Genomic DNA, 15,458 nt, shown 5'->3' on the forward strand with positions numbered 1-15,458 from the left:
CAAGGAAGTCTTATGAAGACCATATTGGTGATGTCTTTAGGGGTCCAGTTGTTTGCAGTGTGCCATGACATTCCCTCCAACATAAAACACAAGTTATTGCATCTTGAACATTCTATCACCAAGAAAGAGGCCTTTTAGAATTATTTGTTTAATTTTTTTCATATAGTAAGAAATCTGACTCCTAAGTGTACAACTAGATGAATTTACATATATATATATACACACATAGAGAGAGAGAGAGAGATCTCAAATATTTATGATGCATATCAAGAACATTCCTATTGTCCCAGAAAGTTTTCTCATGCCCTGCTCAGTCAATAGTGTCCCCCAAAGGTAAAAATTATTCTGACTTCTATCACCTTATGTTAACTTGACCTATTTTTCATCTCCTCTAAATGAAATCATAGTGTGCATAACTTATATATTTTACTTATTTTGTACAATATGTTTCTGATATTTATCTATGTTGTTTTTTGTGACAGTGATTTGTTCTTTTTTATTGAGGCATAGTATTCCATTGTGTGGATGTACAAAACTATATTTATCAAGTGTCTTGTTGATGGATGTGTGTGCTGCTTTCAGTTTTGGCATATTATGAATAAAGCTTCTATGAACATTCTTGAACACTGTTTTGTGGACATATGCACTCACTTATTTGGGGAATACAGCCAGGGGTAAAATTGCTAGTCAAAAAGTAAGCATATATTTAACTTTTATTAGGAACTGTAAAACAATTTTCTGCAGTGGTTTTACCCTTTTATACTTTTACCAGTAATGTATGAGAGTTTCACTTGCTCTGCATCCTTTTCAACACTGGTTTTGTCAATCTTCTTAAAGTATTAGCTATTTTGTGTACTACAATAGCATCTCATTTAATTTTCAGTTTTCTAATGATTGCTAATGTTGAATGTCTTTTTGTATGCTTATTGGCCATTTGGATATATTCTTTTGTGAAGTGCCTAGTAAGTCTTTTGCTGTTTGTTTTATGGAATATTTGTCATTTTCTTATTGGTTTGCAGTTCATTATATATTCTAGATATGAATCCTTTGTCAAATATATGTGTTTAAAATACTATCTCACAGGCTAGCGCTTCCATTCTTACTTTTTTAAACACATCTTTTGATGAGAAGTTTTAAGTTTTTATGAAGTCCTACTATTATTATATTTTCTTTTGTGGTTAGTACTTTTTGCATTCCACCCAAGAAATCTTTCTTCACCCCAAGGTCACTGATGTTTTCTTCTAGAAACTTTACGGTTTATGTCCTTCCATTTAGGTCCGTGATAAATTTCAAATTAATTTATATGTATAGTTGAATTATGGGTCAAAATTTACTTTGTCCCTATAGGGACATCCTGTTGTTTCAGCATTGTTTATTAAAAAGACATCCCTTTCTTCACTGAAATGCACTGGGGTCTTTGCCATAGGCATGGGCAAGGACTTCATGACTAAAACACCAAAAGCAATGGCAACAAAAGCCAAAAGTGACAAATGGGATCTAATTAAACTAAAGAGCTTCTACACAGCAAAATAAACTACCATCAGAGTGAACAGGCAACCTACAGAATGGGAGAAAAGTTTTACAATCTACCCATCTGACAAAGGGCTAATATCTAGAATCTACAAGGAACTTAAACAGATTTACAAGAAAAAATCAAACAACCCCATCAAAAAGTGGGCAAAGGATATGAACAGATACTTCTCAAAAGAAGACATTTATGCAGCCAACAGACACATAAAAAAATGCTCATCATCACTGGCCATCAGAGAAAAGCAAATCAAAATCACAATGAGATACCATCTCACACAAGTTAGAATGGTGATCGTTAATAAGTCAGGAAATAACAGGTCCTGGAGAGGATGTGGAGAAATAGGAACACTTTCACACTGTTGGTGGGACTGTAAACTAGTTCAACCATTATGGAAAACAGTATGGCGATTCCTCAAGGATCTAGAACTAGATGTACCATATGACCCAGCCATCCCATTACTGGGGATATACCCAAAGGATTATAAATCATGCTGCTATAAAGACACATGCACATGTATGTTTACTGACACACTATTCACAATAGCAAAGACTTGGAACCAACCCAAATGTCCATCAGTGATAGACTGGATTAAGAAAATGTGGCACATATACACGATGGAATACTATGCAATCATAAAAAAGGATGAGTTCATGTCCTTTGTAGGGACATGGATGCAGCTGAACACCATCATTCTGAGCAAACTATCGCAAGAACAGAAAACCGAATACCGCGTGTTCTCACTCATAGGTGGGAACTGAACAATGAGAACACCTGGACACAGGGTGGGAAACATCACACACTAGGGCCTGTCATGAGGTGGGGAAGAGGGGAAGGATAGCATTAGGAGATATACCTAATGTAAATGATGAGTTAATGGGTGCAGCACAACAACATGGCACATGTATACATATGTAACAAACCTGCATGTTGTACACATGTACCCTAGAACTTAAAATATAATTAAAAAAAAAAAAAGACCTCACTCTAAAGCAAAAAAAAAAAAATTCAAAAATTTTAGAAAAAGAAATGCATTGGGGCCTTTGTTGAAATCAAGTAATTAAATGGATGTGGGTCTATTTCTGGATTTTTTATTCTGTTCCATAGATCTATATATTCACATCCAAACAGCACACTGTCTCAATTACATAGCTTTATTAGAGGTCTCAGACTCTGACAGTGTACATAAGGTAAATTTATCTTCAAGATTGTCTTGGCCATTCTAAGTCCTTTGTATTTCCATATAAATTTTAACGTCATCTTGCCAATTTACAAGTAAATATTGCTAGATTTTGACTGGAATTATATTAAATCTTTAGGTCAGTTTGGTGGGGTTTTTTATTCACCTTGCTTCTACTCTGTTTTATTTTATTTTATTTACTTTTAAATTTTATTTTTCCATACATTATTGGGGCACAGGTGGTATTTGGTTACATGAGTAAATTCTTTAGTGGTGACTTGTGAGATTTTGGTGCACCCATCACCTGAGCAGTGTACACTGCACCGTATTTGTAGTCTTTTATCCTTCGCCACCTCCCACTCTTCCCCATAAGTCCCCGGAGTCCACTGTATCATTCTTACACCTTTACATCCTCATAGCTTAGCTCCCATATACCAGTGAGAACATATGATGTTTGGTTTTCCATTCCTGAGTTACATCGGTTAGAATAATAGTCTCCAATTTCATCTAGGTCACTGTAAGTGCTGTTAATTCATTCCTTTTTATGACTGCATAGTATTCCATTTTATGTACACATATATATTTCATTATATATGTATTTATTTATATATATATATATATATATATATATATATATATATATATATATATATATAACGGTTTTTTTACCCACTCATTGATTGATGGGCATTTGGATTGGTTCCATGATTTTGCAATTGTGAATTGTCCTGCTATAAATGTGCATGTGTAAGTATCTATTTTGAATCTCTTTTGAATAACGACTTCTTTTCCACTGGGTACCCAAATACCCAGTAGCGGGATTGCTGGATCAAATGGTAGCTCTACTTTTTGTCCTTTGAGGAATCTCCACACTGTTTTCCATAGTGGCTGTACTAGTTTACACTCCCACCAACAGTGCAGAAGTGTTCCCTGTTTACCGCATCCATGCCAACATCAACTGTTTTTTGATTTTTTGAGTATAGCCATTCTTGTAAGAGTAAGGTGGTGTTGTGATTTTAATTTGCATTTTCCTGATCATTAGTGATTTTGAGCATTTTTTCATATATTTCTTGGCCATTTGTATATCTTCTTTTGAGAATTGTCTATTCATGTTCTTAGCCCACTCATTTTAATACTGGTTAATACTGGCTAAGACCACAAGTACAAGAGTTGAATAAAACTGGAGATAGTGAAAATCATTGCCTTGTTCCCAATTTTATCAGATTTACTAATTTGTAAAGAGATCTCCCAGTAATGTCATATTTAAAATACAAAGTACTTTCCCAAACTTTGGAGAAAGTGTGCTGATCCCCCCTCACAACTCTCAGCCTTCTGAATCATCTAGTAAATGGTTTGGAGTAATATTCTAAGCTGTGAGATATGCTGTCTGGATTTCCACTTCCAGTTAGTATGCAGACTTTAACAGATCATTGTTCCTAGGGTGAAAAATGAAAAATTAAATTTAATAAAGTCATATTTCCAATAGATCTATTTTTAGAGCACTTTTATGTTACAGAAAAGTTGAACAAAAAGTACAGAGTTCCCAAATAGCCTCCCCACTCCCTGCACACACACATACACACAAGTGGCTTCTCCCACTAACATCTCATACCAGAGGAGTACGTATGTTATAAATGATGAACCTACATTGGAATACCATTATCAACCAGAGTTCATAGTTAACATTAGAGCTCACTTTTGGTGTCTTACATCCTAAGGGTTTTGACAAACATGCAATGACATGCACCCATCACTGTAGTAGTGAACAGTTTCACTGCCCTAAAAATTTCCTGTGCTCTGCCAATTTACCCCTCCCTTCCCTTAAGCCCTGGCAACCACTGATCGTTTTCTTGACCCCGTGGTTTTTCTTTTTCTAGAATGTCACAGTTGGAATCATACAGTATGCAGCCTTTTCAGGTTGGCTTCTTTCACTCAGTAATACCCATTTAAGTTTCCTCCATGTGTTTTCATAGCTGATAGCTTATTTCTTGTTAGCACTGGATAATATTCCTTTGACAGTGCATACCACAATTTATCCTACTGAAGGATACCTTGGTTGCTTTCAAGTTTGGGCAAACATGAATAAAGCTGTTATAAACATCTGTAGGCAAGTTTCATATGGACATAAGTTTTCAACTCAGTGAGTAAACACCAAGCAGTTTGATTGCTGGATTGTGTGGTAAGGGTATGTTTAGTTTTGTAAGAAACTGCCAAACTGTCTTCCAAAGTGGCTATACTGTTTTGTATTCTCACCAACAATTAATGATTGTTCCCATTGCTCCACATCCTCACCAACATTTTGGTGTTGTCAGCATTTTGAATTTTGGCCATTCTAACAGATATGTAGCGGTATGTTATTGTTTTAATTTGCAGTTACCTAATGACATATGATGTTGAGCTCTTTTCATACTCTTATTTGCCGTCTGTATATCTTATCTGATGAGAGATCTTTTCAAGATTTTTGCCCATTCGTAACACACGTTGTTCATTTTCTCTTTGCTGAAGACTGAATATTTGTGCCCCGCTATAATTCATATGCTGAAACCTAATCCCCAGTGTGATTGTATTTGAAGGTAAGGTATTTGGGAGGTGATTGGGTCATGAGGATAAAGCCTTCATGGATAGTATTCATCCTCTTACAAAAGAGACCCCAGAAAGCTCCCTCATTCCTTCCACCATGTGAGAACACAGCAAAAATATGGCTGTCTATGAGCCAGGAAGCAGGCCTTTATCAGACACTGAATCTGCTGGCACCTTGATCTTGAACTTCAAGCCTCCAGAACTGTGAGAAATAAATGTCTCTTGTTTGTAAGATAGATAGTCCATGATAAAATTCTGTGATACCAACCTGAACAGACTAAGATATTTACCATTGAATTTTAAGAGTTCTCTGTATATTTTAGATAGTAGTCCTTTATCAGATGTCTTTTGCAAATATTTTCTTTCAGTCTGTGGCTTGGCTTTTCATTTTCTTAACAGTGTTTTTAAGTAGGGCAGAAATATTTAATTTTAAATAAAGTCCAGCATATCGATTATTTCTTTCCTGGATTGTGTCTTCAATGTTGTATCGAAAAAGTCACCTTCATACTCAAGGTCACCTGGGTTTTCTCCTAGATTATCTTCTAAGAGTTTCATAGTTTTCTGTTTTACACTTATAATCTTTTTGAGTTAGTTTTTGTGAAAAGTATGAGGTCTGCATCTTGGTTCTTTTTTTTGCATGTGGATGCCCAGTTGCACCAGCACCATTTTTTAAAAAGACCATCTTTCTCCAAGATTATAATGTTTGAAAACATATTAAAACACTATGGGTGCAAAGAAGTCTATAGGAAGTAAATTACAGAAAGCAACAGGCCTTTCCTAGATGGGCAGAGATTTCATTTACTCTTCACAACAGCTCCATGAAGTAGAGATTATTATTAAATTACTTGTTCAAGGTCACATAGCCTAATTCCCACCAGTATAGAGTAAATGGAAAAAAGCCCAAGTGACCTCCTATTTGCCAAAATCAATGAAAATACTTCAGCTCTTATCTCACTGGCAACCTTTTGGCAATGTTCTTGAAAATCCTCTCTTTTAACTCCTATGACACTGAATTGTTTCTCTTTTCTTTCTGGCCCCTTTTCCTCATCGCTCATCTCCTGAGTTGTCGGTATTCCAGTTTCATCTTCCGCATTCCTCTCATTTATGCCTTCCCTGAGTAATGACATTTCTTCACGCCAGTGGCCCAAGCCAAAGCTAAGAGTTCCCTAAATATTTACTACCAGCTTAGATATTTTTCCTAATGGCATAGCAGGATCCCCCTTGAATTATGCCTATCAAACAGCAGCCCAAACCCAACCTAACTAAAACTGACTCCATATTTTATGTTGTCCACTTTAGGGAATAGAACTACCTGAAAAGTTCTCTCAAGCCTGAAAATTGGACATAAGCCTAAATCTCTCCTACTACTACTTTCAAACAGGATTAATTAGTCTCTTATATATATTCTTTCTATTCATTCCCCTGCTAATATCTTGTTCCAGATCTTTCTCATTTCTTGCCTGCTTTTTGAAACAATCCCTTAGCTTTTTTCCTGCCGCTAGCCTGATTTCTCTCCAATCCATCATCTGTCATGCTGTTAGAACAATCTTTCTAAAGCCACATTTGTTCATGTGCCCCCCACAACTGAAAACCCTTCAACAGCATCCCACTGGCTTTGGGGGGAAAGAAAACACATCTCATAACATGGTGTCAAAACCATTCAGGGAGCATGAATCTCTAATGTCATTTCTTATGACTCCCATTTTCATTTTCCTAAGTGAGACAAACTCTCCCTTACCTAAGAAATGTATCATGTGCCATTTCTTCTTTCTGCTAATTAGAATGTTTCTTTTTTGTGCTTCCCTCCTATCCTGCTATGTTATTCATTGTGCTTTATTTTAATTGTGTGTTGACTTCTGGCCTTCCCTCTTAACCTGAAGACACTCAGGGGCAAGCACAAGTTGACTTTAGCACCTCCAACCTCTGTAGTTTGGTTGGCACCTACTTAATGGGTGAGTGAAGGAAATCCCCCTCCACAGCTGAGCTTCCTACTCTGCTGACAGTGACTGACTATTCTGCTTTTTGTCTGGGGCTGTCTATGCCTCATTGTGACATTCTTGCTCTTCCTCAGTCCTCAGTAGACTGGTTTTATCATATATAAAGTATTGCTGTGGTTCCTGTGTGATGTTCTATTTCCACCCCACTCACTGGCCTGATACTTCCTGTCATTGACAATGTAAGCATTGGCCTGCAGGTTGGGCCTCTTTGAAGGAAGCACTCTATCCCATGTAATCTCCATACCCAGTTTAATTCAGCTTGGAGTTCCCCTAGCTGCAAGCTCAAAACTGCCTAAAGAGCTATACTCTGACACCTACTGGCCTCTGCTTTCCACCTTAATAGTAATTGACACTTGAGGTCTAAGCTACCTAAAATTATAAATATCATCAAGATAATTATACCAAGGATTTGGGATAGAAGGATGGTTACTAATGTATAATTTAAGGTTATAACTTAGGTACATGTCTGGCAGAAATTGTTGGCACAAATTAAGGGGGAAAATAAGATGACTTTACAATTAGCAAATGGAAAAACTGAACCCTCCACGTACCTTTGCCACAAGGAGAGAGGGAGCAAGGAAAAGCAACATAGAAAACAATAACCAGTGTAGAAATATAGGAGCCAGGAAATAGTATTTCTTGCTAGGGTACTCCTAGAAGTAACTTTGAGATAGTTGTTCAACTGGGATCCTCAGAAGAGGCTTCCAAGTCATGGTTTGAGCCTCAGGCCTCTCTGAGAATGACATGAGAGGAGCTTCAGATCTCTGGTAAGTGAAGGCAGCAGAGCAAAGGGTTGGCTGATACGGTGGGGAGTGGGGTCTTGGGGGTGTGATGAAGTGGGTGGAGAAGTTTTTCTGCAGCCAGACTGCCTGTTTCTGAATCCTGTTTCCACCACTTACTAGATCAAATCATTAACCTTTTTTTGCCTCAGTTTTCTCATACACTCATTGGGGATATCACGACACATCAGTATATAATGAAGATCCCACGAAATAGCTGATGTAAAGTGCTGTCTCAACACACAGAGTTCAATAAATGTCAGATGATGGTGATGTGATTATTATTTTCCTTCTTGTGCCAACATTCTTAGCACTGAGTTGGCGCAAGAAAAATCAATGGGGATTTGGATGTACCCGCTTCACTGCTGAATTGTGCCAAACATTGGAAGAATAACGAATGCCAGTTCTCAAATTATTCCAAAAAATTAAAGAGGAGGGAATTCTATCTAATGCATTCTACTAAGCAAACATCACCCTGATACCAAAATCAGATAAGGACACAACAGAAAATAAAACAGTAAACCAATATTCATGATAAACATAAGTGCAAAAATCCTCAACAAAATACTAGCAAAGCAAATCCAATAGCACATCAAAAAGATTATACACAATGATCAAGTGGAATGTAACCCAGGGCTGCAAAGATGGTTCAACATACACAATCAATAAACGTAATACATCACATCAACTGAATGAAGGACAAATACCATATGATCATTTCAGTAGATGCAGACAAAGCATTTGATAAAATTCAACATGCTTTCATGATTTAAAAAAAACTACCAATCAATTAGGTGTAGAAGGTACATACCTCAACACAATAAAGGCCATATAAGACACACCCACAGCTAACATCATACTTTTCCTCTAAGAACTGGAACAAGACAAGGATGTCCCCTTTCACCACTCATATTCAACATAGTACTGGAGGTCCTAGTCAGAGCAATTAGGCAAGTGGAAGAAATAAAGTACAGCCAGATTGAAAGGAGAAAGTCAGATTTTTCCTGTTTGCAGATGGCATAATTTTATATTTAGAAAAACCTAAAGCCTCTACCAGAACTAGTAAAGTTCAATAAAGTTGCAGGATACAAAATCAATACACAAAAATCAGTAGCATTTTGATACATTAATAACAAACTAGCTGAAAGAGAAATAAAAAATTCTCATTTACAACAGATGTAAAAATAAAATACCTTGGATTAAATCTAACCAAGGATATTAAAGATTTCTATAAAGAATACTATAAAACACTAATGAGAGAAATTGTAGAGGACACACACAAACACAAACACACATAAACATAAACACAAACACACACAAATGAAAAGACATCCCATGTTTGTGAATTGGAAAAATTAATGTCATTAAAATGACCATACCATCCAAAGCAATCTACAGATTCAATACACTCCCTTTCAAAATACTAATGACATTCTTCACAGAAGTAGAAAAAACAATCCTAAAATTTTTTATAGAACCAGAAAGGACCCAAACTAGACAAAGCAGTCTTGAGCATAAAGAACAAAGCTGGAAACATCACACTACCTAACTTCAAAGTATACTACAAAGCTAGAATAATGAAAACTGCATGCTACTGGCATAAAAATAGACCCAAAGACAAATAGAATAGAACAGATTGAGACTTACAAAATAAATCCACCTATTCACAGCCAACAGATTTCTGACAAAGGCACCAAGAACATACATTGGGGACAGACCACCATCTTCAATGAATGGTGGCTAGGAAAACTGGACAACCATTTGCAGAAGAATAAAATTAGACCCCTATCTCTCACTATATATAAAAAGCACCTTAAAATAGATTAAAGACTTCAATGTAAGTCCCAAAACTATAAAACCACTAGGAAAAAAATAGGGGAAATTCTTCAGGACATTAGTCTGAGCAAAGATTTTATGAACAGGACCTCAAAAGCATAGACAACAAAAGAAAAATTGGACAAATGGGACTATATCCAGCTAAAAAGCTTCTGCACAGTGAAGGAAACAATAAACAGAGTAAAGAAACAACCTGTAGAATTGGAGAAAATATTTGCAAACTATTTATCTGACAAGGGATTAATATCCAGAATATACAAGGAACTTAACAGCAAAATCATCATCATCATCATCATCACCATAAGAGCAAAAATGTGCAAATTATCTGTTAGGTCAATGCAAAAGTAATTGTGGTTTTTGCCATGACTTTCAATGGCAAAACTACAATTACTTTTGCACCAACCCAATACATAGACATTTCTCAAAAGAAGACATACAAATGGTCAACAAGTATATGAAAAAATTCTCAACATCACTAATCATCAAGGAAATACAGATCAAAACCACAATGAGATATCATCTTATCAGTCAGAATGGCTATTATCAAAACATGTATCATCTGTTAAGATACCATCTTAGCCAGTTCAAATGGCTGTTGCCAATATGACAAAAAAATAACAAATACTGGTAAGATGGGGAGAAAGGGGAACTCTTATTTGCTGTTGATAGGAATGTAAATTAGTACAGCCATTATGGAAAACAGAATGAAGTTTCCTCAATAAACTAAAAATAGAACCACTATATGATCCAGCAATTCCGCTACTGAGTATATATCCAAAGGAAAGAAATCAGTATGTCCAAGAGATACCTGCACTTCTATGTGTATTGTAACACTATTCACAATAGCCATGATATAGAATCAACCTAAGAGATCATGTACAGATGAATGGATAAAGAAAATGTGGTATATATAAACAAAGGAATACTATTCAACCATAAAAATGAATGGAATTCTGTCATTTTTGCCAACATGGATGAACCTGGAGGACTGTGTTAAGTGAAATAAGCCAGGCACAGAGAGAGAAATATGTTCTCACTCATATGTGGCAACTAAAAAAGTTGATCTCATAGAAATGGAGTAGTTACCAGAAGCTGGGAACAGTAGGGGGACAGGGAGAAGTTGGTTAATGAATACGAACTTACAGCTAGGAGGAATAAGATCTAGTGCTCTGTAGCACTGTAGGTTGATATTTTAATTACCCTGATTTGATCATTACACATTGTATACATATATTGAAATATCACACTGTACCCCAGAAATATGTACAATGGTTATGTGCCAATTAAAAAGAATAGTAATTTCAAAAATTTCTTTTAAAATTGTTCAATAAAAAAGTGAACTATGCCATTTTTGTGGAAAAAAAAAAAATTGCAGGGTTGGATGCATTGTTCCATCCCAGCAATTTCATTCTTTCCACTCTACGCCACTTAGTCTTGGCCTATTTGCTCTCAGATCCATCCCGGTCTTCTCCTTGTTCCAGTCTATATTGCAGGCTAGCATGCCAGGCTACCATATCTGCTGCCTTATGGTTCATTTAGCGTGAGGCACTGCAAGATGATTGAAGGGTGGGAGGAAGGGAGGCCAGAGTATTTCTTCCTCTCCCTCTCTGCTCAGGAGGTGTCTCTGGCAGTCACGGAGTCTCTTCCTTGGCTCAAACCATCGGACAAGCCCATCATGGTTTCAACTTCCATGGAGCTTGAGTAACTCTGCCTTTCCCTTTTCCCTTCCACTCCTAGGTGGTAAGGGGCTTCCTACTCTGGCTAATCTCTGAGTTGTCTCACTGTTTCCTATTTCATTTTTTTCTTCCCTTGCCTGTGCAGCCAATCCCTTGAATTAAATTCTCACTTTTTAAAAATAGAGTGGTTTCTGTTTTCTGGTTTGGAGTCCACTAATACTCTCTCCTTTCCTGTCCCAGCCATCCTATACTGTCTGTGGGCTGATGAAATTAAGGGACACTGCCTGGAGCTTGTGCAGCTTGAAGAAAGGGATGATGACTGATTCTGCATCCCTCTCACTTCCGGGAATTCTCAGAGTCTGGGTGGGAAGTCCCTCTGTACACACAAAGGCTGTTAAGCAGAAGCATTCCCTATCCTGAGCTGTGTAGGATGATTCCCCAACAGTCCCAAACATTGCTGCTGTCTATATGACAGCAAAGAAATGTTTTGGCAGAAGCCAGTCTGGGCATCAAAATGCGGAGGCCCATATGTTTCTGCTAACTTCCTGCCAAAATGTTGTTGTTTGAGTTATGAAAAATATAACTTTTTAATTCAGAATAAAAAGGGGATTCTAACCCAGGATACATTTTAAACTGAAAAAAAAAAAAGCAAATAGAAATTAGTTGAAACATAATGAAAATAATAAAAGAGAAAGAGGGATTGAGAATGGGGCATGCAGAAAATGTTGAACAGGTTAGAAGTTTCTGCTCTCTGCCACATCCTGGGATTTTAACCTCAGTGGCTTACCCCTGTACCAGCTGGGGTGAATGTACCAGATGGGCGGGCCTGAGCCCTTCAACATGCTCCCACCAAAGAAGGAGAATTTGGACCTTACAAAATATAGGCAAAGAAAGAAAAGAGTGACAGAACCTAGTAGAGAGAGAAAACACAGTAGTGGACTGGGAAATAAAGCAAATTTTGCAAGTGTAACCTTTTCATTCCTTGTCAGAAATCATAATTTACAAATCATAAGGTACATTCATGAGTTGGTAATAATAAAAAAGAAATGTTAGTAAGGGTTTTGGGATGCATGGCCCCAGTGATTGAGAAATTCTGAGGGGCATCATTTTAAACATAGGTTCCTGCTGTTGGTCCCACCCATCCCCCACGCCCACTCCAGAGGTCACCTGCATATAGTTTCCAGATATGCTGATGGTGTCTTGCCTCTCTCTGCCTGTGGGGTTCCTCTGGCATGTTCATTTGTGCATGAGGCAGGCTGGAAGTGCTGGGGAGTAAGGATAGAGAAAAAGAACTTCAACCATGGAGAGATAAGAACTGATGGATAAACATCCAGGTTTTTCAAGCCCTGATGGGACAATTATAAAGTGTCTTCTACAGTGACCTAGAAGGTCCCAGGGAGCCCCCAATTTCCCACATGGTAGCCTAGTCATTAATACACCTTTTACAGCCTTTACTTCTTTTCTGATTTATCAGCTCACCACTACTTCACCATGCTTCCTGGGATCACCCCCAGATAAACTAATTGCACTGAAATCCTTGTCCTAAGTACTTCCTTAGGGGCAACCCAATCCAGAGACAATATTATTCCCTCTAGCTCATGGGTCAGTCCTTCCTACCACATCCTTCAGTAGTTATCCAACCTACATTTCAATTAGGGCTTTTAAAAACTCCACTAAGGAATGCCAAGAGCAGAACAAAAAGCTAAAACCTTAATGTTAATGTTGCAATCCACGTACTACTGAAAGGGAACTTACAGGGCTGCCAATGGTCAAAACAGCTTTCTGTAATTATTTTATAAAGAATGCTAAGTCTGAATATTAAGCCTGAATATCCCTATGCATAAAACCTAGAACAAATTAGAAATACTCCATCGAGATTTTATTAACCTTTTTAAAAGAGGCTATTTTGCATCAGATATTATGCTAAGATTTTATATGTCATGATATTAAATCCTCACAATCATTCCATTATGATTAAATAAAATTAAGCTAATTTTCTAGTTGAGAACACAAAGAATTAATGGTAAAACAACTTGTGCAAAACTTTAGATTTTTTGTGTGGGTAATTTTGGATTTGATGTCTGTCTTAGTCTGTTTTCTGTTGCTTATAACAGAATGCCTGAAACCGGGTAATTTATAAAGAAAAAGAATGTATTTCTTACAGTTACACAGGCTGAGAAGTACCAGGTCAAGAGGCCATATCTGGTGAGGGCCTTCTTGCTGGTGGGGACTCTCTGCAGAGTCTTGAGATGGCAGAAGGCATCTAATGGTGAGGGGGCAGTGTGCTGGCTTAGGCTTCTTTTTATCTTCTTATTATATATCACTCCCATTATAGTCCATTAATCCTTTCATTGATTAATCAACCATTCATTAATCAATGAATAGATTAATTCATTCATGAGGGCAGAGTCCTCAAGACCCAATCACCTCTTAAAGGCCCTACCTCTCAGTACTACCACATTGGGGATTAAGTTTCAACATTAGTCTTAGAGGGGACAAACATTTAAATCATAGTAATATCTTTGGGGATATATGTACAGAGACTGAGTACTCTGCCCTTCAATCCATATGCTCCAAGGTGTTTCCTAACTTCTACAGTTTGGTTGGAACTAATTAATGGGGTCCTGGCCAATGAGAAATGAGTTAAAATAATGTAAGCCTCTTCCAGAGCATCCCTAAAGTTTTCCAGTGTGGTTATCCAGCCCTTTCATTCCAAAACTTCAGCAGTGTTGGAGGCCAAGTATTCACAATGACACAGCTATAAGATAGGAGAGGGCTACCTACCATGCATTACACATTGTGTGAGCTGAAAATAATCTTTATTGTCAATGTCACTGAAATCTGGGAGGTTGACAGTTTTGCAAATCAGGGATTTTTTATTTTTGTTTCATTTTTCATTACATCTCTGCTACTCAAGCTACTAGCACATAGCATTGGATTCATGGGTGGCCAGTAGGTGGTGAAGAAACTAATAGTGGAGGCTGGAAAAGTCTTGATTTATGTCATGCAGTGGCAAAACATTTGAAAATTTGCACCTGCAATAATTTGCAAGATGGCCTATGTGATTACTGACCTGACATCTCCAGGGGAAAAGGTTGGAAAACAATAAGTTAGTACTGTGTGTTGGTTCCTATTGGCTGTGTTTGGCAAGATGTTATATAGAAGAGATGAGTTCAGAAGAGAACTGATGAGTTTATAAACAGAAATCAAGTCCAGAAATTTGAGGCACTGTAGGACTGGAAAAGCCTATTGCTTCTAGATTCCAAAAGGTAAAGATGGAATTTAAAAAGAGTTTGATCAGCAAATATCTAGCAAAATGTGAATAAAATTATTCTGAGCACAGATCAGATTAAAGGAGTGACCTTTCTCTCCACACTGGAAATATGAACATAGCCACTATTAAGTTAAAATAAAAAATAGAGGTAAGAAAAGAGTAGATTTGAGGACTATATCTGGAAGATAACTTTAGATGTGTTTATTAGCACATGGAACTGATTAGAATCAACTAGATCAAAGGTCTGCTGAATTTTTGAAGGATGTTATTTTCCCCACAAAACTTTATGAGCAAAAGGGAGGGGCCAAGATGGCTGACTTGAAACAGCTGTGGTCAGAGGCACCCATCGAGTAGGACAAAAACAGCGAGTGAATACTGCACCGGCAACTGATGAGCCATTAACCAGAATAACCAGTTTGGAGAGGAAGATAAATGACCTGATGGAACTGAAAAACACAACACGAGAACTTCACAAAGCAACCACGAGTATCAATAACCGAATAGACCAAGCAGAGAAAGAATTTCAGAGCTTGAAAACTATCTTGCTGAAATAAGACAGGCAGACAAGATTAGAGGGAAAAAAATGAAAAGGAATGAACAAAACCTCT

General features: G+C 37.2%; 1 long non-coding RNA gene across 1 annotated transcript; it reads right to left on the reverse strand.

The window, feature by feature from the left end:
- Positions 1 to 70: 70 nt before the first annotated feature.
- Positions 71 to 13,154, reverse strand: LOC126932212 (uncharacterized). Its single transcript, XR_007718132.1, has 3 exons — positions 13,056 to 13,154; positions 12,744 to 12,841; positions 71 to 112 (listed from the first exon to the last, which is right to left on the reverse strand). It is a non-coding gene; the product is annotated as an uncharacterized LOC126932212 (long non-coding RNA).
- Between the last annotated feature and the right edge of the window lie 2,304 nt (positions 13,155 to 15,458).

The sequence above is a fragment of the Macaca thibetana genome, chromosome 12, assembly GCF_024542745.1.
Source record: "Macaca thibetana thibetana isolate TM-01 chromosome 12, ASM2454274v1, whole genome shotgun sequence".
Classification (NCBI taxonomy): Eukaryota; Metazoa; Chordata; class Mammalia; order Primates; family Cercopithecidae; genus Macaca; species Macaca thibetana.